The following is a 25,387-nucleotide window of genomic DNA, read 5'->3' on the forward strand; positions in this document are numbered from 1 at the left end:
GTAGAGGGCAAACTTGTTAATTGGATCATGCTCAACAAGAATGATTCTAATGATTTTTTCTCTAGAATTAACCGTTTTCGAGAAATTTGCACTTGAAAATTGCGTGACCGATAATTAGTCATTTTTGATCAAGCCAAGACAAACTGTCAAATATCTCGCTTCCTATTGGTCAAATCAAAAAAATTGTAGAGGGCAAACTTGTTAATTGGATCATGTCCAACAAGAATGATTGTAATGATTTTTTCTCTAGGATCAACCGTTTTCGAGAAATTTGCACTTGAAAATTGCGTGACCGATAATTGGTCATTTTCGATCAAGCCAAGACAAGCTGTCAAATATCTCGCTTCCTATTGGTTTAATTAAAAAAAGTGTAGAGGGCAAACTTGTTAATTGGATCATGCTCAACAAGAATGATTCTAATGATTTTTTCTCTAGAATTAACCGTTTTCGAGAAATTTGCACTTGAAAATTGCGTGACCGATAATTAGTCATTTTTGATCAAGCCAAGACAAACTGTCAAATATCTCGCTTCCTATTGGTCAAATCAAAAAAATTGTAGAGGGCAAACTTGTTAATTGGATCATGTCCAACAAGAATGATTGTAATGATTTTTTCTCTAGGATCAACCGTTTTCGAGAAATTTGCACTTGAAAATTGCGTGATCGATAATTGGTCATTTTCGATCAAGCCAAGACAAGCTGTCAAATATCTCGCTTCCTATTGGTCAAATTAAAAAAATTGTAGAGGGCAAACTTGTTAATTGGATCATGTCCAACAAGAATGATTGTAATGATTTTTTCTCTAGGATCAACCGTTTTCGAGAAATTTGCACTTGAAAATTGCGTGACCGATAATTGGTCATTTTTGGTCAAGCCAAGACAAACTGTCAAATATCTCGTTTCCTATTGGTCAAATGAAAAAAATTGTAGAGGGCAAACTTGTTAATTGGATCATGCTCATGAAGAATGAGTCTAATCATTTTTCCTCTAGGATCAACTGTTTTCGAGAAATTTGCACTTGAAAATTACTTGAGGCTAAACTGGTCATCATTGGTCAAGCCAAGATAAACTGTCAAATATATCGCTTCCTATTGGTCAAATGAAAAAAATTGTAGAGGACAAACTTGTTAACTGGATCATGCTCAGCAAGAATGATTCTAATGATTTTTCCTCTAGGATCAACCGTTTTCGAGAAATTTGCACTTGAAGAGTACTTGAGGCCAAACTGGTCATCATTGGTCAAGCCAAGACAAACTGTCAAATATCTCGCTTCCTATTGGTCAAATCAAAAAAATTGTAGAGGGCAAACTTGTTAAATAGTTCGTGCTCTATAAGAATGATTCTAATAATTTTTCTTTTAGGATCAATCGTTTTCGAGAAATTTGCACTTGAAAATTACTTGAGGCTAAACTGGTCATCATTGGTCAAGCCAAGATAAACTGCCAAATATCTCGCTTCCTATTGGTCAAATCAAAAAAACTGTAAAGGGTAAACTTGTTAATTGGATCATGTCCAACAAGAATGATTCTAATGATTTTTTCTCTAGAATCAACCGTTTTCGAGAAATTTGCACTTGAAAATTACTTGAGGCCAAACTGGTCATCATTGGTCAAGCCAAGACAAACTGTCAAATATCTTGCTTCTTATTGGTCAAATGAAAAAAATTGTAGAGGGCAAACTTGTTAATTGGATCATGCCCAACAAGAATGATTCTAATGATTTTTTCTCTAGGATCAATCGTTTTCGAGAAATTTGCACTTGAAAATTGCTTGACCGATAATTGGTCATTTTCAATCAAGCCAAGACAAACTGTCAAATATCTCGCTTCCTATTGGTCAAATCAAAAAAATTGTAGAGGGCAAACTTGTTAATTGGATCATGCTCTACAAGAATGGTTCTAAATTTTTTTCTCTAAAAATCAACCATTTCCTGGAAATCTAGTCCTGCCATTCAACATCATTTTTAATGTTATTCCAGGCTTTTCTAGGCTTCTGAAGTTCTGTTCCAGGCATTAAGGGTCATTTATCCAGGCATTTACACTAGTTATTTATTTTATTCCAGGCATTTGTCATTATTCTTAAAATTGTTTGGGGCTTTTGCAGATCCGGGCTATACCAAAACTTCCGTGTTTTCCAGACTTTTGGAGTATTTCTTCGTGTTTTTTTAGGGATTTGAGGTATAACTTAGCCAAGGCTTTTGGAGTCATTTATTCGGGCATTTAAAGAAGTTATTTATTTAATTCCAGGCATTTGAGGCAATTTTTTATGTGCACTTAAACGTTTTCCAGGGCCAAAAGTGTTCATCATCGGTCAAGCCACGGCAAACCTTCCAATATCTCGTTTCCTATTGGCCAAATCAAAAAAACTGTAGAGGGCAAACTTGTTAAATGGATCATACTCTATAAGAATGATTCTTAACATTTTTTCTCTAGGATCAACCGTTTTCGAAAAATTTGCACTTAAACATTTCCCAGATCCAAAAGGGGTCCCATCATTGGTCAACCCAAGACAAATCTTCAAATATCTCCCTTTCTATTGGCCTAATTAAAAAAAGTGTAGAGGGCAAATTTGTTAATTAGATCACGCCCTATAAGAATGGTTTTAACCATTTTCCCTCCAGGACCAACCATTTCCGTGAAATCTACACTCAAACATTTCCCAGGCCCGATCTGTTCATCACCAGTCAACCCAAGACAAACCTTCAAATATCTCGCTTCCTATTGGCCAAATCAAAAAAACCATAGAGAACAAACTTGTAGAGCCAATCAAGCCCTACAACAATGCTTCTACAATTGTTTCCAGTAGACTCTTCTTTATCTAACTCTCAGCTAACTTTCCAGTTCCATTAGGTAATAAACCGAAAGCAATTCCTTCTAAACTCCCATCTAATCTAATATATCCGGACCGTTTTCCCAGACCGGGGCACACCGGATTATCCAGACAGAGGTACGGGAGTAGAGTAGGTAGTAGTTTATAAGGGAAATTAAACGTACAATTGTGTCCTTGATGATGATCGTTTATATAGAAACTTGCGCGCCCTAATCGGGGGTTTATTTGAGTATGCATTCGATAAACCATGGGCGATGTTCGTTTTATGACAATTTGGAATTGGCGCCGGAAAATTGCCGATATAGGCTTGAGGAAATCTGAGGGGGCCAATTTTCCGGGCATTTCTGGAGGTGGGGAGGAGAGGGCAAAGTCCATTCGATCCGCTCAATTTTTGGTGTCTAATATAAAGTGATTTCCCTTTCTGAGAAATTCCTAGAGAGGAAATTTTAGCTGCACGCATCATTTTCCGGAAAAGAATGCGACGACTTTGACACACGGGGGTCCCACTCCCTTTTCTTCTTATAAAAGCCACTTTTCGGGTAGCAGGGGGATGGGGGGTGGGGGTGGAAAACTGCATCACGTCGGAAAAATTTCCCATTTTCCTCCTCGATTTCTTTTGTTTGTTCTCTCCCGGGGGGGTCCTAACGAAACGCTCTTTTGTTTCCTGCTTTGTTTGTCGTCGTCAAGACCCCCAACAAGAAAAACGAGTGCGTTTCATTCATCCCGATAAACAATCGAACGTTTTAAAATAGACTTTAGACTTCGTCCTCTCTCTCTCTCTCTCTCTCTCTCCTCTTTCTCCTCACTTATGCCAGAAAGTATAAAATAAAATTAACCAATCGTTGGAAACTAATAGGCCCTCGTGAATGCATAAAGCGTTCGGTTATTAATTAATTAGAGTCCGTGTAAAAAGGACCTCGGATTAATTACTTTGTTGGTGTCAGATGAGTTTCCTAATTAAAAAAATCATTTTGAAGGTTTTTCAGGGAAAAGTACGAGTTTTGGCAGCGTCGCTTTTTGGGAAAGAAGAGGGGATAATTCCAGGCCTTTGTGGCAGTTCGGATGCCTGTAAGTACTCTTAAGCTTCTTCCAGGCACTTGAGAGTATCTGAAAGTGTATTCCAGGCATTTGAGGCACTTCGACTGCCTGTAAGAGGCTTCTAAGTCTCTTCCAGGTACTTGAGAGTAGTTGAGACTCTTTTCTAAGCATTTGAGGCACTTGGACTGCCCGTAAGAGTCTTGTAAGTCTCTTCCAGGCACTTGAGAGTGTCTGAGACTCTTTTCTAGGCATTTGAGGCACTTTGACTGCCTGTAAGAGGCTTCAAAGTTCCTTCCAGGCACTTGAGAGTATCTGAGACTCTTTTCTAAGCATTTGAGGCACTTTGGAAGCCTGTAAGATACTTCTAAGTACTCTTAAGCTTCTTCCAGGCACTTGAGAGTATCTGAGACTCTTTTCTAGACATTTGAGGCACTTTGACTACCTGTAAGAGCCTTCTAAGTTTCTTCCAGGCACTTGAGAGTATCTGAGACTATTTTCTAGACATTTGAGGCACTTTGACTGCCTGTAAGAGCCTTCTAAGTTTCTTCCAGGCACTTGAGAGTATCTGAGACTCTTTTCTACACATTTGAGGCACTTGGACGGCCTGTAAGAGACTTCTAAGTGTCTTCCAGGCACTTGAGAGTATCTAAGACTCTTTTCTAGACATTTGAGGCACTTGGACTGCCTGTAAGAGTCTTCTAAGTCTCTTCCAGGCACTTGAGAGTATCTGAGACTCTTTTCTAGGCATTAGAGGCACTTTGACTGCCTGTAAGAGCCTTCAAAGTTTCTTCCAGGCACTTGAGAGTATCTGAGACTATTTTCTAGGCATTTGAGGCACTTTGACTGCCTGTAAGGGGCTTCTAAGTTTCTTCCAGGCACTTGAGAGTATCTGAGACTCTTTTCTAGACATTTGAGGCACTTTGACTACCTGTAAGAGCCTTGTAAGTTTCTTCCATGCACTTGAGAGTATCTGAGACTCTTTTCTAGACATTTGAGCTACTTTGACTGCCTGTAAGAGGCTTCAAAGTTTCTTCCAGGCACTTGAGAGTATGTGAGACTCTTTTCTAGGCATTTGAGGCACTTTGACTACCTGTAAGAGCCTTCTAAGTTTCTTCCATGCACTTGAGAGTATCTGAGACTCTTTTCTAGACATTTGAGCTACTTTGACTGCCTGTAAGAGTCTTCTAAGTCTCTTCCAGGCACTTGAGAGTATCTGAGACTCTTTTCTAGACATTTGAGCTACTTTGACTGCCTGTAAAAGGCTTCAAAGTTTCTTCCAGGCACTTGAGAGTATGTGAGACTCTTTTCTAGGCATTTGAGGCACTTTGACTGCCTGTAAGAGGCTTCTAAGTTTCTTCCAGGCACTTGAGAGTATCTGAGACTCTTTTCTAGGCATTCGAGGCACTTTGACTGCCTGTAAGAAGTTTCTAAGTTTCTTTCAGGCACTTAAGAGGATCTAAGACTCTTTTCTAGGAATTTCAGCCACTTGAAGGAACTTTCATGTTTCAGCCAATTGAATATTTTCTTGATTGCCTCCAATTGCCTGGAAAAAACAATTGACTATCCACCTGCCTGGAACAACAAGGAACATTGCCAAATTTTTTCTAGCAGTAAAAAAATCGTTAGTTTCCAGGCACTTGAAGGAATTTTCCAATCTGGATATGACGTGTTCGGTTCAACTGCCTGGAATAAACAACTGACTATCCACCTGCCTGGATTCACAAGAAAAGTTTTTTCAGATTTTGCCGTTTTTTCTGAAGGTCTTTGACTAGTTAAAAAGTTGACAATTTCCAGGACTTAAGGGTGAAAAATTGACTGCTTTGACACTTTGACTGCCTGTAAGAGGCTTCAAAGTTTCTTCCAGGCACATGAGAGTACCTGAAAGTGTATTCCAGGCATTTGAGGCACTTGGACTGCCTGTAAGAGCCTTCTAAGTTTCTTCCAGGCACTTGAGAGTATCTGAGACTCTTTTCTAGGCATTTGAGGCACTTGGACTGCCTGTAGGAGGCTTCAAAGTTTCTTCCAGGCACTTGAGAGTGTCTGAGGCTCTTTTCTAAGCATTTGAGGCACTTGGACTGCCTGTAAGAGGCTTTAAAGTTTCTTCCAGGCACTTGAGAGTATCTGAGACTCTTTTCTAGGCATTTGAGGCACTTGGAGTACCTGTAAGAGCCTTCTAAAATTCTTCCAGGCTCTTGACAGTATCTGAGACTCTTTTATAGGCATTTGAGGCACTTTGACTGCCTGTAAGAGGCTTCAAAGTTTCTTTCAGGCACTTGAGAGTATCTGAGACTCTTTTCTAGGCATTTGAGGCACTTTGACTGCCTGTAAGAGCCTTCTAAGTTTCTTCCAGACACTTGAGACTATCTGAGACTTTTTTGCAAGAGTCTGAGACACTCTGACTGCCTGGAAAAGTCTTCTCAGTACTCTGAAGCCTTCATCAGACACTTGAGAGTATCTCAGACTCATTTCGAGAAATCAAAGACACTTTGACTGCCTGTAAGAGAATTTGAACTACTCATAAACTACTTTTAGATAATTGAAGGTAACTCGAATACCAGCGTTGTCAGATGGTCGCATTTTTACCAAACAATTCGCTTAATTCGTCCCGTTTGCGCTCGATAAATGTTCAGTTGATCGGTTTATTTTCACAGACTTTCCCTGTAATCCCCGCACTTAACCGGGATTGATATAGCGATAATTCCAGTAAACAGGAAGGGGGAGGGGGACAGCATCTGACAACGTCCCGTCACCCTAACGCGAGTTTCATTTCCCCCCCGCCTGGAAGAAAAGTTTCATATTGGATTTACACTTTTTAACGCAGGGAATTAATGGGGAACACAATAACCCGGAGGGGCGAGAGAGGGTGTTTTTACGACCTAAAAAAAAATGACTAAAACGTGACAAATACTAAAATTCCTTTATTATTACATTATTACTAGTTAAAAGTAAAAGGGGGGGTGGGACGGGTAAAAAAAAGAGGTCAATATCACCAGCCGTTACGTATTTACACAAGCCCGAACAATCGGGCCCGGTAGAGCTTAAGTGGGCCGTCGCTAAAGGGAGAGAGGAAGGAAATAATATGGCAAACCTAAAATTAACCTAAAACCCATTCATGGGGCCCTTAGTGCGAGTTGTCCTCCGTGTAGGAGCTGTTGCCCTCCGAGTCTCGAGCCTTCGAGGGCGGCTGTTTAGACTTCTTACCTGAAACAAACAAAAGAGGACCGCGTTAAAGTGGGGCGCATTCACCATTGTGTGAGGAAAACAAAAAACAACAAGGAGACGACGCGACGGTACCACCGCGGCGCATTCACCATCTCGTCAAAAAAAGAAAAAAAACCGACCCGGGCCGTCTCGTTATCGTGGCGAGTTTATCGAGAGTCCCCCTGGGGGCACCGCAATTATTACAATATCGAACTGTATATTAAACCGCACCGGTACCACTTTACGTTAATAATAGAGTAGGGAAGCGCGAATGCGATTATATGACCGCGAGGTACCACCACACTTGCGAGTGCTACTTTAAAAGTCCTCACTTTAATCGGTCGTTTTTTTTTTTGGCGGACTCGCGCATGGGGAAGTGGGGAGGTACTACGTACTCATTAACCTCTCGAGGCATTTGAATGTAATCTGTAAGTCTATTAGAGGAATTTGAGGCAGTTTGACTGCTTGTAAGTGTTCTTAACTTTTTTCGAACACTAGTTAGTTCTAAAAAATTAAATTTATAGTGAAAAATTCGATACGAAAAATAAAAAATCCCAAACTTTGAAGGTCGATATCTCGGCTTCTATGGGCACTATCTGAAAAATTCCAACGGTTTTCTCTTAGTTTCGTCCTTCTGAATCCAACGAGACCATCCACAAGATCGTAGGTCTCATATTAGCTGAGATCTTGCATTTTTGAGGCCCATTTTTGGGCTCAAAAGTGAGGTCAGAAAGTGACAATTTCTGAATTTTCAAAGTGCTCTCATTCCCTTATTTCTCATCGAATCCTGTTATAACCCGGTGTTTTCGTAATCTAGGTGACCCAAATAAGACGCTGGTATACTTAGTTTGATTTCGAAAAAAATCAATTTTTGGTGAAAAAATTCGATACGGGGGGGTATACCCGAAAAATGAAAAAGTCCAAACTTTGAAGGTCGATATCTCGGCTTCTATGGGAGCTATCGGGAAAATTCCAACGGTTTTGTCTTAGTTTCGTCATTCTGAATCCAACGAGACCATCCGCAAGGTCGCAGCTCTTCTAATAGCTGAGATATGGCATTTTTGATGCCCATTTTTGGCCTCAAAAACGGACGTCGAAAACCGACTTTTTCAGGATTTTCAAAGTGCTCTCATTACCTTAGTTCTGCTCGGATCCTGTTATAACCCGGTGTTTTCGTAATCTAGGTGACCCAAATAAGACGCTGGTATACTTAGTTTGATTTCGAAAAAAATCAATTTTTGGTGAAAAAATTCGATACGGGGGGGTATACCCGAAAAATGAAAAAGTCCAAACTTTGAAGGTCGATATCTCAACTTCTATAAGAGCTATCGGGAAAATTCCAACGGTTTTGTCTTAGTTTCGTCATTCTGAATCCAACGAGACCATCCGCAAGGTCGCAGCTCTTCTAATAGCTGAGATATGGCATTTTTGATGCCCATTTTTGGCCTGAAAAACGGACGTCGAAAACCGACTTTTTCAGGATTTTCAAAGTGCTCTCATTCCCTTAGTTCTGCTCGGATCCTGTTATAATCCGGTGTTTTCGTAATCTAGGTGACCCAAATAAGACGCTGGTATACTTAGTTTGATTTCGAAAAAAATCAATTTTTGGTGAAAAAATTCGATACGGGGGGGTATACCCGAAAAATGAAAAAGTCCAAACTTTGATGGTCGATAGCTCGGCTTCTATGGGAGCTATCTGGAAAATTCCAACGGTTTTGTCTTAGTTTCGTCGTTCTAAATCCAACGAGACCATCCGCAAGGTCGTAGCTCTTCTAATAGCTGAGATATGGCATTTTTGATGCCCATTTTTGGCCTCAAAAACGGACGTCGAAAACCGACTTTTTCAGGATTTTCAAAGTGCTCTCATTCCCTTAGTTCTGCTCGAATCCTGTTATAACCCGGTGTTTTCGTTATCTAGGTGACCCAAATAAGACGCTGGTATACTTAGTTTGATTTCGAAAAAAATCAATTTTTGATGAAAAAATTCGATACGGGGGGGAATACCCGAAAAATGAAAAAGTCCAAACTTTGAAGGTCGATATCTCAACTTCTATGGGAGCTATCGGAAAAATTTCAACGGTTTTGTCTTAGTTTCGTCATTCTGAATCCAACGAGACCATCCGCAAGGTCGCAGCTCTTCTAATAGCTGAGATATGGCATTTTTGATGCCCATTTTTGGCCTCAAAAACGGACGTCGAAAACCGACTTTTTCAGGATTTTCAAAGTGCTCTCATTCCCTTAGTTTTGCTCGGATCCTGTTATAATCCGGTGTTTTCGTAATCTAGGTGACCCAAATAAGACGCTGGTATACTTAGTTTGATTTCGAAAAAAATCAATTTTTGGTGAAAAAATTCGATACGGGGGGGTATACCCGAAAAATGAAAAAGTCCAAACTTTGAAGGTCGATATCTCGGCTTCTATGGGAGCTATCGGGAAAATTCCAACGGTTTTGTCTTAGTTTCGTCATTCTGAATCCAACGAGACCATCCGCAAGGTCGCAGCTCTTCTAATAGCTGAGATATGGCATTTTTGATGCCCATTTTTGGCCTCAAAAACGGACGTCGAAAACCGACTTTTTCAGGATTTTCAAAGTGCTCTCATTCCCTTAGTTTTGCTCGGATCCTGTTATAACCCGGTGTTTTCGTAATCTAGGTGACCCAAATAAGACGCTGGTATACTTAGTTTGATTTCGAAAAAAATCAATTTTTGGTGAAAAAATTCGATACGGGGGGGTATACCCGAAAAATGAAAAAGTCCAAACTTTGATGGTCGATAGCTCGGCTTCTATGGGAGCTATCGGGAAAATTCCAACGGTTTTGTCTTAGTTTCGTCATTCTGAATCCAACGAGACCATCCGCAAGGTCGCAGCTCTTCTAATAGCTGAGATATGGCATTTTTGATGCCCATTTTTGGGCTCAAAAACGGACGTCGAAAACCGACTTTTTCAGGATTTTCAAAGTGCTCTCATTCCCTTAGTTTTGCTCGGATCCTGTTATAACCCGGTGTTTTCGTAATCTAGGTGACCCAAATAAGACGCTGGTATACTTAGTTTGATTTCGAAAAAAATCAATTTTTGATGAAAAAATTCGATACGGGGGGGTATACCCGAAAAATGAAAAAGTCCAAACTTTGAAGGTCGATATCTCAACTTCTATGGGAGCTATCTGGAAAATTCCAACGGTTTTGTCTTAGTTTCGTCGTTCTAAATCCAACGAGACCATCCGCAAGGTCGTAGCTCTTCTAATAGCTGAGATATGGCATTTTTGATGCCCATTTTTGGCCTCAAAAACGGACGTCGAAAACCGACTTTTTCAGGATTTTCAAAGTGCTCTCATTCCCTTAGTTCTGCTCGAATCCTGTTATAACCCGGTGTTTTCGTAATCTAGGTGACCCAAATAAGACGCTGGTATACTTAGTTTGATTTCGAAAAAAATCAATTTTTGGTGAAAAAATTCGATACGGGGGGGTATACCCGAAAAATGAAAAAGTCCAAACTTTGATGGTCGATAGCTCGGCTTCTATGGGAGCTATCGGGAAAATTCCAACGGTTTTGTCTTAGTTTCGTCATTCTGAATCCAACGAGACCATCCGCAAGGTCGCAGCTCTTCTAATAGCTGAGATATGGCATTTTTGATGCCCATTTTTGGGCTCAAAAACGGACGTCGAAAACCGACTTTTTCAGGATTTTCAAAGTGCTCTCATTCCCTTAGTTTTGCTCGGATCCTGTTATAACCCGGTGTTTTCGTAATCTAGGTGACCCAAATAAGACGCTGGTATACTTAGTTTGATTTCGAAAAAAATCAATTTTTGATGAAAAAATTCGATACGGGGGGGTATACCCGAAAAATGAAAAAGTCCAAACTTTGAAGGTCGATATCTCAACTTCTATGGGAGCTATCTGGAAAATTCCAACGGTTTTGTCTTAGTTTCGTCGTTCTAAATCCAACGAGACCATCCGCAAGGTCGTAGCTCTTCTAATAGCTGAGATATGGCATTTTTGATGCCCATTTTTGGCCTCAAAAACGGACGTCGAAAACCGACTTTTTCAGGATTTTCAAAGTGCTCTCATTCCCTTAGTTTTGCTCGGATCCTGTTATAACCCGGTGTTTTCGTAATCTAGGTGACCCAAATAAGACGCTGGTATACTTAGTTTGATTTCGAAAAAAATCAATTTTTGGTGAAAAAATTCGATACGGGGGGGTATACCCGAAAAATGAAAAAGTCCAAACTTTGAAGGTCGATATCTCAACTTCTATGGGAGCTATCGGAAAAATTCCAACGGTTTTGTCTTAGTTTCGTCATTCTGAATCCAACGAGACCATCCGCAAGGTCGTAGCTCTTCTAATAGCTGAGATATGGCATTTTTGATGCCCATTTTTGGCCTCAAAAACGGACGTCGAAAACCGACTTTTTCAGGATTTTCAAAGTGCTCTCATTCCCTTAGTTCTGCTCGAATCCTGTTATAACCCGGTGTTTTCGTAATCTAGGTGACCCAAATAAGACGCTGGTATACTTAGTTTGATTTCGAAAAAAATCAATTTTTGGTGAAAAAATTCGATACGGGGGGGTATACCCGAAAAATGAAAAAGTCCAAACTTTGAAGGTCGATATCTCAACTTCTATGGGAGCTATCGGGAAAATTCCAACGGTTTTGTCTTAGTTTCGTCGTTCTGAATCCAACGAGACCATCCGCAAGGTCGTAGCTCTTCTAATAGCTGAGATATGGCATTTTTGATGCCCATTTTTGGGCTCAAAAATGAGGTCAGAAAGTGACAATTTCTGAATTTTCAAAGTGCTCTCATTCCCTTATTTCTCATCGAATCCTGTTATAACCCGGTGTTTTCGTAATCTAGGTGACCCAAATAAGACGCTGGTATACTTAGTTTGATTTCGAAAAAAATCAATTTTTGGTGAAAAAATTCGATACGGGGGGGTATACCCGAAAAATGAAAAAGTCCAAACTTTGAAGGTCGATATCTCAACTTCTATGGGAGCTATCTGGAAAATTCCAACGGTTTTGTCTTAGTTTCGTCGTTCTAAATCCAACGAGACCATCCGCAAGGTCGTAGCTCTTCTAATAGCTGAGATATGGCATTTTTGATGCCCATTTTTGGCCTCAAAAACGGACGTCGAAAACCGACTTTTTCAGGATTTTCAAAGTGCTCTCATTCCCTTAGTTTTGCTCGGATCCTGTTATAACCCGGTGTTTTCGTAATCTAGGTGACCCAAATAAGACGCTGGTATACTTAGTTTGATTTCGAAAAAAATCAATTTTTGGTGAAAAAATTCGATACGGGGGGGTATACCCGAAAAATGAAAAAGTCCAAACTTTGAAGGTCGATATCTCAACTTCTATGGGAGCTATCTGGAAAATTCCAACGGTTTTGTCTTAGTTTCGTCGTTCTAAATCCAACGAGACCATCCGCAAGGTCGTAGCTCTTCTAATAGCTGAGATATGGCATTTTTGATGCCCATTTTTGGCCTCAAAAACGGACGTCGAAAACCGACTTTTTCAGGATTTTCAAAGTGCTCTCATTCCCTTAGTTTTGCTCGGATCCTGTTATAACCCGGTGTTTTCGTAATCTAGGTGACCCAAATAAGACGCTGGTATACTTAGTTTGATTTCGAAAAAAATCAATTTTTGGTGAAAAAATTCGATACGGGGGGGTATACCCGAAAAATGAAAAAGTCCAAACTTTGAAGGTCGATATCTCAACTTCTATGGGAGCTATCTGGAAAATTCCAACGGTTTTGTCTTAGTTTCGTCGTTCTAAATCCAACGAGACCATCCGCAAGGTCGTAGCTCTTCTAATAGCTGAGATATGGCATTTTTGATGCCCATTTTTGGCCTCAAAAACGGACGTCGAAAACCGACTTTTTCAGGATTTTCAAAGTGCTCTCATTCCCTTAGTTTTGCTCGGATCCTGTTATAACCCGGTGTTTTCGTAATCTAGGTGACCCAAATAAGACGCTGGTATACTTAGTTTGATTTCGAAAAAAATCAATTTTTGGTGAAAAAATTCGATACGGGGGGGTATACCCGAAAAATGAAAAAGTCCAAACTTTGAAGGTCGATATCTCAACTTCTATGGGAGCTATCTGGAAAATTCCAACGGTTTTGTCTTAGTTTCGTCGTTCTAAATCCAACGAGACCATCCGCAAGGTCGTAGCTCTTCTAATAGCTGAGATATGGCATTTTTGATGCCCATTTTTGGCCTCAAAAACGGACGTCGAAAACCGACTTTTTCAGGATTTTCAAAGTGCTCTCATTCCCTTAGTTTTGCTCGGATCCTGTTATAACCCGGTGTTTTCGTAATCTAGGTGACCCAAATAAGACGCTGGTATACTTAGTTTGATTTCGAAAAAAATCAATTTTTGATGAAAAAATTCGATACGGGGGGGTATACCCGAAAAATGAAAAAGTCCAAACTTTGAAGGTCGATATCTCAACTTCTATGGGAGCTATCTGGAAAATTCCAACGGTTTTGTCTTAGTTTCGTCGTTCTAAATCCAACGAGACCATCCGCAAGGTCGTAGCTCTTCTAATAGCTGAGATATGGCATTTTTGATGCCCATTTTTGGCCTCAAAAACGGACGTCGAAAACCGACTTTTTCAGGATTTTCAAAGTGCTCTCATTCCCTTAGTTTTGCTCGGATCCTGTTATAATCCGGTGTTTTCGTAATCTAGGTGACCCAAATAAGACGCTGGTATACTTAGTTTGATTTCGAAAAAAATCAATTTTTGGTGAAAAAATTCGATACGGGGGGGTATACCCGAAAAATGAAAAAGTCCAAACTTTGAAGGTCGATATCTCGGCTTCTATGGGAGCTATCGGGAAAATTCCAACGGTTTTGTCTTAGTTTCGTCATTCTGAATCCAACGAGACCATCCGCAAGGTCGCAGCTCTTCTAATAGCTGAGATATGGCATTTTTGATGCCCATTTTTGGCCTCAAAAACGGACGTCGAAAACCGACTTTTTCAGGATTTTCAAAGTGCTCTCATTCCCTTAGTTTTGCTCGGATCCTGTTATAACCCGGTGTTTTCGTAATCTAGGTGACCCAAATAAGACGCTGGTATACTTAGTTTGATTTCGAAAAAAATCAATTTTTGGTGAAAAAATTCGATACGGGGGGGTATACCCGAAAAATGAAAAAGTCCAAACTTTGAAGGTCGATATCTCAACTTCTATGGGAGCTATCTGGAAAATTCCAACGGTTTTGTCTTAGTTTCGTCGTTCTAAATCCAACGAGACCATCCGCAAGGTCGTAGCTCTTCTAATAGCTGAGATATGGCATTTTTGATGCCCATTTTTGGCCTCAAAAACGGACGTCGAAAACCGACTTTTTCAGGATTTTCAAAGTGCTCTCATTCCCTTAGTTTTGCTCGGATCCTGTTATAACCCGGTGTTTTCGTAATCTAGGTGACCCAAATAAGACGCTGGTATACTTAGTTTGATTTCGAAAAAAATCAATTTTTGGTGAAAAAATTCGATACGGGGGGGTATACCCGAAAAATGAAAAAGTCCAAACTTTGAAGGTCGATATCTCAACTTCTATGGGAGCTATCTGGAAAATTCCAACGGTTTTGTCTTAGTTTCGTCGTTCTAAATCCAACGAGACCATCCGCAAGGTCGTAGCTCTTCTAATAGCTGAGATATGGCATTTTTGATGCCCATTTTTGGCCTCAAAAACGGACGTCGAAAACCGACTTTTTCAGGATTTTCAAAGTGCTCTCATTCCCTTAGTTTTGCTCGGATCCTGTTATAACCCGGTGTTTTCGTAATCTAGGTGACCCAAATAAGACGCTGGTATACTTAGTTTGATTTCGAAAAAAATCAATTTTTGATGAAAAAATTCGATACGGGGGGGAATACCCGAAAAATGAAAAAGTCCAAACTTTGAAGGTCGATATCTCAACTTCTATGGGAGCTATCGGAAAAATTTCAACGGTTTTGTCTTAGTTTCGTCATTCTGAATCCAACGAGACCATCCGCAAGGTCGCAGCTCTTTTAATAGCTGAGATATGGCATTTTTGATGCCCATTTTTGGCCTCAAAAACGGACGTCGAAAACCGACTTTTTCAGGATTTTCAAAGTGCTCTCATTCCCTTAGTTTTGCTCGGATCCTGTTATAACCCGGTGTTTTCGTAATCTAGGTGACCCAAATAAGACGCTGGTATACTTAGTTTGATTTCGAAAAAAATCAATTTTTGATGAAAAAATTCGATACGGGGGGGTATACCCGAAAAATGAAAAAGTCCAAACTTTGAAGGTCGATATCTCAACTTCTATGGGAGCTATCTGGAAAATTCCAACGGTTTTGTCTTAGTTTCGTCGTTCTAAATCCAACGAGACCATCCGCAAGGTCGTAGCTCTTCTAATAGCTGAGATATGGCATTTTTGATGCCCATTTTTGGCCTCAAAAACGGACGTCGAAAACCGACTTTTTCAGGATTTTCAAAGTGCTCTCATTCCCTTAGTTTTGCTCGGATCCTGTTATAACCCGGTGTTTTCGTAATCTAGGTGACCCAAATAAGACGCTGGTATACTTAGTTTGATTTCGAAAAAAATCAATTTTTGATGAAAAAATTCGATACGGGGGGGTATACCCGAAAAATGAAAAAGTCCAAACTTTGAAGGTCGATATCTCAACTTCTATGGGAGCTATCTGGAAAATTCCAACGGTTTTGTCTTAGTTTCGTCGTTCTAAATCCAACGAGACCATCCGCAAGGTCGTAGCTCTTCTAATAGCTGAGATATGGCATTTTTGATGCCCATTTTTGGCCTCAAAAACGGACGTCGAAAACCGACTTTTTCAGGATTTTCAAAGTGCTCTCATTCCCTTAGTTTTGCTCGGATCCTGTTATAACCCGGTGTTTTCGTAATCTAGGTGACCCAAATAAGCCGCTGGTATACTTAGTTTGATTTCGAAAAAAATCAATTTTTGATGAAAAAATTCGATACGGGGGGGTATACCCGAAAAATGAAAAAGTCCAAACTTTGAAGGTCGATATCTCAACTTCTATGGGAGCTATCTGGAAAATTCCAACGGTTTTGTCTTAGTTTCGTCGTTCTAAATCCAACGAGACCATCCGCAAGGTCGTAGCTCTTCTAATAGCTGAGATATGGCATTTTTGATGCCCATTTTTGGCCTCAAAAACGGACGTCGAAAACCGACTTTTTCAGGATTTTCAAAGTGCTCTCATTCCCTTAGTTTTGCTCGGATCCTGTTATAACCCGGTGTTTTCGTAATCTAGGTGACCCAAATAAGACGCTGGTATACTTAGTTTGATTTCGAAAAAAATCAATTTTTGGTGAAAAAATTCGATACGGGGGGGTATACCCGAAAAATGAAAAAGTCCAAACTTTGAAGGTCGATATCTCAACTTCTATGGGAGCTATCTGGAAAATTCCAACGGTTTTGTCTTAGTTTCGTCGTTCTAAATCCAACGAGACCATCCGCAAGGTCGTAGCTCTTCTAATAGCTGAGATATGGCATTTTTGATGCCCATTTTTGGCCTCAAAAACGGACGTCGAAAACCGACTTTTTCAGGATTTTCAAAGTGCTCTCATTCCCTTAGTTTTGCTCGGATCCTGTTATAACCCGGTGTTTTCGTAATCTAGGTGACCCAAATAAGACGCTGGTATACTTAGTTTGATTTCGAAAAAAATCAATTTTTGGTGAAAAAATTCGATACGGGGGGTATACCCGAAAAATGAAAAAGTCCAAATTTTGAAGGTCGATATCTCAACTTCTATGGGAGCTATCGGAAAAATTCCAACGGTTTTGTCTTAGTTTCGTCATTCTGAATCCAACGAGACCATCCGCAAGGTCGTAGATCTTCTAATAGCTGAGATATGGCATTTTTGATGCCCATTTTTGGCCTCAAAAACGGACGTCGAAAACCGACTTTTTCAGGATTTTCAAAGTGCTCTCATTCCCTTAGTTCTGCTCGGATCCTGTTATAACCCGGTGTTTTCGTAATCTAGGTGACCCAAATAAGACGCTGGTATACTTAGTTTGATTTCGAAAAAAATCAATTTTTGGTGAAAAAATTCGATACGGGGGGGTATACCCGAAAAATGAAAAAGTCCAAACTTTGATGGTCGATAGCTCGGCTTCTATGGGAGCTATCGGGAAAATTCCAACGGTTTTGTCTTAGTTTCGTCGTTTTGAATCCAACGAGACCATTTGCAAGGTCGTAGCTCTTCTAATAGCTGAGATATGGCATTTTTGATGCCCATTTTTGGCCTCAAAAACGGACGTCGAAAACCGACTTTTTCAGGATTTTCAAAGTGCTTTCATTCCCTTAGTTTTGCTCGGATCCTGTTATAACCCGGTGTTTTCGTAATCTAGGTGACCCAAATAAGACGCTGGTATACTTAGTTTGATTTCGAAAAAAATCAATTTTTGGTGAAAAAACTCGATACGGGGGGGTATACCCGAAAAATGAAAAAGTCCAAACTTTGAAGGTCGATATCTCAACTTCTATGGGAGCTATAGGAAAAATTCCAACGGTTTTGTCTTAGTTTCGTCATTCTGAATCCAACGAGACCATCCGCAAGGTCGTAGCTCTTCTAATAGCTGAGATATGGCATTTTTGATGCCCATTTTTGGCCTCAAAAACGGACGTCGAAAACCGACTTTTTCAGGATTTTCAAAGTGCTCTCATTCCCTTAGTTTTGCTCGGATCCTGTTATAACCCGGTGTTTTCGTTATCTAGGTGACCCAAATAAGACGCTCGTATACTTAGTTTGATTTCGAAAAAAATCAATTTTTGGTGAAAAAATTCGATACGGGGGGGTATACCCGAAAAATGAAAAAGTCCAAACTTTGAAGGTCGATATCTCAACTTCTATGGGAGCTATAGGAAAAATTCCAACGGTTTTGTCTTAGTTTCGTCATTCTGAATCCAACGAGACCATCCGCAAGGTCGTAGCTCTTCTAATAGCTGAGATATGGCATTTTTGATGCCCATTTTTGGCCTCAAAAACGGACGTCGAAAACCGACTTTTTCAGGATTTTCAAAGTGCTCTCATTCCCTTAGTTTTGCTCGGATCCTGTTATAACCCGGTGTTTTCGTAATCTAGGTGACCCAAATAAGCCGCTGGTATACTTAGTTTGATTTCGAAAAAAATCAATTTTTGATGAAAAAATTCGATACGGGGGGGTATACCCGAAAAATGAAAAAGTCCAAACTTTGAAGGTCGATATCTCAACTTCTATGGGAGCTATCTGGAAAATTCCAACGGTTTTGTCTTAGTTTCGTCGTTCTAAATCCAACGAGACCATCCGCAAGGTCGTAGCTCTTCTAATAGCTGAGATATGGCATTTTTGATGCCCATTTTTGGCCTCAAAAACGGACGTCGAAAACCGACTTTTTCAGGATTTTCAAAGTGCTCTCATTCCCTTAGTTCTGCTCGGATCCTGTTATAACCCGGTGTTTTCGTAATCTAGGTGACCCAAATAAGACGCTGGTATACTTAGTTTGATTTCGAAAAAAATCAATTTTTGGTGAAAAAATTCGATACGGGGGGGTATACCCGAAAAATGAAAAAGTCCAAACTTTGAAGGTCGATATCTCAACTTCTATGGGAGCTATCGGAAAAATTCCAACGGTTTTGTCTTAGTTTCGTCATTCTGAATCCAACGAGACCATCCGCAAGGTCGCAGCTCTTTTAATAGCTGAGATATGGCATTTTTGATGCCCATTTTTGGCCTCAAAAACGGACGTCGAAAACCGACTTTTTCAGGATTTTCAAAGTGCTCTCATTCCCTTAGTTCTGCTCGGATCCTGTTATAACCCGGTGTTTTCGTAATCTAGGTGACCCAAATAAGACGCTGGTATACTTAGTTTGATTTCGAAAAAAATCAATTTTTGGTGAAAAAATTCGATACGGGGGGGTATACCCGAAAAATGAAAAAGTCCAAACTTTGAAGGTCGATATCTCAACTTCTATGGGAGCTATCGGAAAAATTCCAACGGTTTTGTCTTAGTTTCGTCATTCTGAATCCAACGAGACCATCCGCAAGGTCGCAGCTCTTCTAATAGCTGAGATATGGCATTTTTGATGCCCATTTTTGGCCTCAAAAACGGACGTCGAAAACCGACTTTTTCAGGATTTTCAAAGTGCTCTCATTCCCTTAGTTCTGCTCGGATCCTGTTATAACCCGGTGTTTTCGTAATCTAGGTGACCCAAATAAGACGCTGGTATACTTAGTTTGATTTCGAAAAAAATCAATTTTTGGTGAAAAAATTCGATACGGGGGGGTATACCCGAAAAATGAAAAAGTCCAAACTTTGATGGTCGATAGCTCGGCTTCTATGGGAGCTATCGGGAAAATTCCAACGGTTTTGTCTTAGTTTCGTCGTTCTGAATCCAACGAGACCATTTGCAAGGTCGTAACTCTTCTAATAGCTGAGATATGGCATTTTTGATGCCCATTTTTGGCCTCAAAAACGGACGTCGAAAACCGACTTTTTCAGGATTTTCAAAGTGCTCTCATTCCCTTAGTTTTGCTCGGATCCTGTTATAACCCGGTGTTTTCGTAATCTAGGTGACCCAAATAAGACGCTGGTATACTTAGTTTGATTTCGAAAAAAATCAATTTTTGGTGAAAAAATTCGATACGGGGGGGTATACCCGAAAAATGAAAAAGTCCAAACTTTGAAGGTCGATATCTCAACTTCTATGGGAGCTATCTGGAAAATTCCAACGGTTTTGTCTTAGTTTCGTCGTTCTGAATCCAACGAGACCATCCGCAAGGTCGTAGCTCTTCTAATAGCTGAGATATGGCATTTTTGATGCCCATTTTTGGCCTCAAAAACGGACGTCGAAAACCGACTTTTTCAGGATTTTCAAAGTGCTCTCATTACCTTAGTTCTGCTCGGATCCTGTTATAACCCGGTGTTTTCGTAATCTAGGTGACCCAAATAAGACGCTGGTATACTTAGTTTGATTTCGAAAAAAATCAATTTTTGGTGAAAAAATTCGATACGGGGGGGTATACCCGAAAAATGAAAAAGTCCAAACTTTGAAGGTCGATATCTCAACTTCTATGGGAGCTATCTGGAAAATTCCAACGGTTTTGTCTTAGTTTCGTCGTTCTAAATCCAACGAGACCATCCGCAAGGTCGCAGCTCTTCTAATAGCTGAGATATGGCATTTTTGATGCCCATTTTTGGCCTCAAAAACGGACGTCGAAAACCGACTTTTTCAGGATTTTCAAAGTGCTCTCATTCTCTTAGTTCTGCTCGAATCCTGTTATAACCCGGTGTTTTCGTAATCTAGGTGACCCAAATAAGACGCTGGTATACTTAGTTTGATTTCGAAAAAAATCAATTTTTGGTGAAAAAATTCGATACGGGGGGGTATACCCGAAAAATGAAAAAGTCCAAACTTTGAAGGTCGATATCTCAACTTCTATGGGAGCTATCTGGAAAATTCCAACGGTTTTGTCTTAGTTTCGTTGTTCTAAATCCAACGAGACCATCCGCAAGGTCGTAGCTCTTTTAATAGCTGAGATATGGCATTTTTGATGCCCATTTTTGGCCTCAAAAACGGACGTCGAAAACCGACTTTTTCAGGATTTTCAAAATGCTCTCATTCCCTTAGTTCTGCTCGGATCCTGTTATAACCCGGTGTTTTCGTAATCTAGGTGACCCAAATAACACGCTGGTATACTTAGTTTGATTTCGAAAAAAATCAATTTTTGGTGAAAAAATTCGATACGGGGGGGTATACCCGAAAAATGAAAAAGTCCAAACTTTGATGGTCGATAGCTCGGCTTCTATGGGAGCTATCGGGAAAATTCCAACGGTTTTGTCTTAGTTTCGTCGTTTTGAATCCAACGAGACCATTTGCAAGGTCGTAGCTCTTCTAATAGCTGAGATATGGCATTTTTGATGCCCATTTTTGGCCTCAAAAACGGACGTCGAAAACCGACTTTTTCAGGATTTTCAAAGTGTTCTCATTCCCTTAGTTTTGCTCGGATCCTGTTATAACCCGGTGTTTTCGTAATCTAGGTGACCCAAATAACACGCTGGTATACTTAGTTTGATTTCGAAAAAAATCAATTTTTGGTGAAAAAATTCGATACGGGGGGGTATACCCGAAAAATGAAAAAACCCAAACTTTGAAGGTCGATATCTCGGCTTCTATGGGAGCTATCTGGAAAATTCCAACGGTTTTGTCTTAGTTTCGTCGTTCTAAATCCAACGAGACCATCCGCAAGGTCGTAGCTCTTCTAATAGCTGAGATATGGCATTTTTGATGCCCATTTTTGGCCTCAAAAACGGACGTCGAAAACCGACTTTTTCAGGATTTTCAAAGTGTTCTCATTCCCTTAGTTTTGCTCGGATCCTGTTATAACCCGGTGTTTTCGTAATCTAGGTGACCCAAATAACACGCTGGTATACTTAGTTTGATTTCGAAAAAAATCAATTTTTGGTGAAAAAATTCGATACGGGGGGGTATACCCGAAAAATGAAAAAGTCCAAACTTTGAAGGTCGATATCTCAACTTCTATGGGAGCTATCTGGAAAATTCCAACGGTTTTGTCTTAGTTTCGTCGTTCTAAATCCAACGAGACCATCCGCAAGGTCGTAGCTCTTCTAATAGCTGAGATATGGCATTTTTGATGCCCATTTTTGGCCTCAAAAACGGACGTCGAAAACCGACTTTTTCAGGATTTTCAAAGTGCTCTCATTCCCTTAGTTCTGCTCGGATCCTGTTATAACCCGGTGTTTTCGTAATCTAGGTGACCCAAATAAGACGCTGGTATACTTAGTTTGATTTCGAAAAAAATCAATTTTTGGTGAAAAAATTCGATACGGGGGGGTATACCCGAAAAATGAAAAAGTCCAAACTTTGATGGTCGATAGCTCGGCTTCTATGGGAGCTATCGGGAAAATTCCAACGGTTTTGTCTTAGTTTCGTCGTTCTGAATCCAACGAGACCATCCGCAAGGTCGTAGCTCCTCTAATAGCTGAGATATGGCATTTTTGATGCCCATTTTTGGCCTCAAAAACGGACGTCGAAAACCGACTTTTTCAGGATTTTCAAAGTGCTCTCATTCCCTTAGTTCTGCTCGGATCCTGTTATAACCCGGTGTTTTCGTAATCTAGGTGACCCAAATAACACGCTGGTATACTTAGTTTGATTTCGAAAAAAATCAATTTTTGGTGAAAAAATTCGATACGGGGGGGTATACCCGAAAAATGAAAAAGTCCAAACTTTGATGGTCGATAGCTCGGCTTCTATGGGAGCTATCGGGAAAATTCCAACGGTTTTGTCTTAGTTTCGTCGTTCTAAATCCAACGAGACCATCCGCAAGGTCGTAGCTCTTCTAATAGCTGAGATATGGCATTTTTGATGCCCATTTTTGGCCTCAAAAACGGACGTCGAAAACCGACTTTTTCAGGATTTTCAAAGTGCTCTCATTCCCTTAGTTCTGCTCGGATCCTGTTATAACCCGGTGTTTTCGTAATCTAGGTGACCCAAATAACACGCTGGTATACTTAGTTTGATTTCGAAAAAAATCAATTTTTGGTGAAAAAATTCGATACGGGGGGGTATACCCGAAAAATGAAAAAGTCCTAACTTTGAAGGTCGATATCTCGGCTTCTATGGGAGCTATCGAGAAAATTCCAACGGTTTTGTCTTAGTTTCGTCGTTCTGAATCCAACGAGACCATCCGCAAGGTCGTAGCTCTTCTAATAGCTGAGATATGGCATTTTTGATGCCCATTTTTGGCCTCAAAAACGGACGTCGAAAACCGACTTTTTCAGGATTTTCAAAGTGTTCTCATTCCCTTAGTTTTGCTCGGATCCTGTTATAACCCGGTGTTTTCGTAATCTAGGTGACCCAAATAACACGCTGGTATACTTAGTTTGATTTCGAAAAAAATCAATTTTTGGTGAAAAAATTCGATACGGGGGGGTATACCCGAAAAATGAAAAAATCCAAACTTTGAAGGTCGATATCTCAGCTTCTATGGGAGCTATCGGGAAAATTCCAACGGTTTTGTCTTAGTTTCGTCGTTCTAAATCCAACGAGACCATCCGCAAGGTCGTAGCTCTTCTAATAGCTGAGATATGGCATTTTTGATGCCCATTTTTGGCCTCAAAAACGGACGTCGAAAACCGACTTTTTCAGGATTTTCAAAGTGCTCTCATTCCCTTAGTTCTGCTCGGATCCTGTTATAACCCGGTGTTTTCGTAATCTAGGTGACCCAAATAACACGCTGGTATACTTAGTTTGATTTCGAAAAAAATCAATTTTTGGTGAAAAAATTCGATACGGGGGGGTATACCCGAAAAATGAAAAAGTCCTAACTTTGAAGGTCGATATCTCGGCTTCTATGGGAGCTATCGGGAAAATTCCAACGGTTTTGTCTTAGTTTCGTCGTTCTAAATCCAACGAGACCATCCGCAAGGTCGTAGCTCTTCTAATAGCTGAGATATGGCATTTTTGATGCCCATTTTTGGCCTCAAAAACGGACGTCGAAAACCGACTTTTTCAGGATTTTCAAAGTGCTCTCATTCCCTTAGTTCTGCTCGGATCCTGTTATAACCCGGTGTTTTCGTAATCTAGGTGACCCAAATAACACGCTGGTATACTTAGTTTGATTTCGAAAAAAATCAATTTTTGGTGAAAAAATTCGATACGGGGGGGTATACCCGAAAAATGAAAAAGTCCTAACTTTGAAGGTCGATATCTCGGCTTCTATGGGAGCTATCGGGAAAATTCCAACGGTTTTGTCTTAGTTTCGTCGTTCTAAATCCAACGAGACCATCCGCAAGGTCGTAGCTCTTCTAATAGCTGAGATATGGCATTTTTGATGCCCATTTTTGGCCTCAAAAACGGACGTCGAAAACCGACTTTTTCAGGATTTTCAAAGTGCTCTCATTCCCTTAGTTCTGCTCGGATCCTGTTATAACCCGGTGTTTTCGTAATCTAGGTGACCCAAATAACACGCTGGTATACTTAGTTTGATTTCGAAAAAAATCAATTTTTGGTGAAAAAATTCGATACGGGGGGGTATACCCGAAAAATGAAAAAGTCCAAACTTTGATGGTCGATAGCTCGGCTTCTATGGGAGCTATCGGGAAAATTCCAACGGTTTTGTCTTAGTTTCGTCGTTTTGAATCCAACGAGACCATTTGCAAGGTCGCAGCTCTTCTAATAGCTGAGATATGGCATTTTTGATGCCCATTTTTGGCCTCAAAAACGGACGTCGAAAACCGACTTTTTCAGGATTTTCAAAGTGCTCTCATTCCCTTAGTTTTGCTCGGATCCTGTTATAACCCGGTGTTTTCGTAATCTAGGTGACCCAAATAAGACGCTGGTATACTTAGTTTGATTTCGAAAAAAATCAATTTTTGGTGAAAAAATTCGATACGGGGGGGGTATACCCGAAAAATGAAAAAGTCCTAACTTTGAAGGTCGATATCTCAACTTCTATGGGAGCTATCTGGAAAATTCCAACGGTTTTGTCTTAGTTTCGTCGTTCTAAATCCAACGAGACCATCCGCAAGGTCGTAGCTCTTCTAATAGCTAAGATATGGCATTTTTGATGCCCATTTTTGGCCTCAAAAACGGACGTCGAAAACCGACTTTTTCAGGATTTTCAAAGTGCTCTCATTCCCTTAGTTCTGCTCGAATCCTGTTATAACCCGGTGTTTTCGTAATCTAGGTGACCCAAATAAGACGCTGGTATACTTAGTTTGATTTCGAAAAAAATCAATTTTTGGTGAAAAAATTCGATACGGGGGGGTATACCCGAAAAATGAAAAAGTCCTAACTTTGAAGGTCGATATCTCAACTTCTATGGGAGCTATCTGGAAAATTCCAACGGTTTTGTCTTAGTTTCGTCGTTCTGAATCCAACGAGACCATCCGCAAGGTCGTAGCTCTTCTAATAGCTGAGATATGGCATTTTTGATGCCCATTTTTGGCCTCAAAAACGGACGTCGAAAACCGACTTTTTCAGGATTTTCAAAGTGCTCTCATTCCCTTAGTTCTGCTCGGATCCTGTTATAACCCGGTGTTTTCGTAATCTAGGTGACCCAAATAACACGCTGGTATACTTAGTTTGATTTCGAAAAAAATCAATTTTTGGTGAAAAAATTCGATACGGGGGGGTATACCCGAAAAATGAAAAAGTCCAAACTTTGAAGGTCGATATCTCAACTTCTATGGGAGCTATCGGAAAAATTCCAACGGTTTTGTCTTAGTTTCGTCGTTCTGAATCCAACGAGACCATCCGCAAGGTCGTAGCTCTTCTAATAGCTGAGATATGGCATTTTTGATGCCCATT

General features: G+C 40.3%; 1 protein-coding gene and 1 long non-coding RNA gene across 6 annotated transcripts in view; one reads left to right on the plus strand and one right to left on the minus strand.

Annotated features, from left to right (window-relative positions):
• The window catches only part of LOC126747662 (disco-interacting protein 2), a 149,571-nt gene that overhangs the window by 90,633 nt on the left and 33,551 nt on the right, over positions 1 to 25,387 (minus strand). The gene's annotated exons all lie outside the window — the stretch shown is intronic.
• On the plus strand, positions 9,582 to 25,202 carry LOC126747666 (uncharacterized). 5 transcript variants are annotated; one of them, XR_007664308.1, is made up of 4 exons: positions 10,163 to 10,294; positions 17,633 to 17,790; positions 19,993 to 20,201; positions 23,505 to 24,100. It is a non-coding gene; the product is annotated as an uncharacterized LOC126747666 (long non-coding RNA). The 5 variants fall into 5 exon arrangements; XR_007664310.1 differs by lacking the exons at positions 10,163 to 10,294; positions 17,633 to 17,790; positions 23,505 to 24,100 and adding exons at positions 17,218 to 17,265; positions 18,000 to 18,157; positions 24,881 to 25,202 and having other exon boundaries at positions 19,993 to 20,108; XR_007664309.1 differs by lacking the exons at positions 10,163 to 10,294; positions 17,633 to 17,790; positions 19,993 to 20,201; positions 23,505 to 24,100 and adding exons at positions 17,218 to 17,265; positions 18,000 to 18,157; positions 20,360 to 20,475; positions 24,881 to 25,202.

This window comes from Anthonomus grandis, chromosome 19 (assembly GCF_022605725.1).
Source record: "Anthonomus grandis grandis chromosome 19, icAntGran1.3, whole genome shotgun sequence".
NCBI classification, from domain to species: Eukaryota; Metazoa; Arthropoda; class Insecta; order Coleoptera; family Curculionidae; genus Anthonomus; species Anthonomus grandis.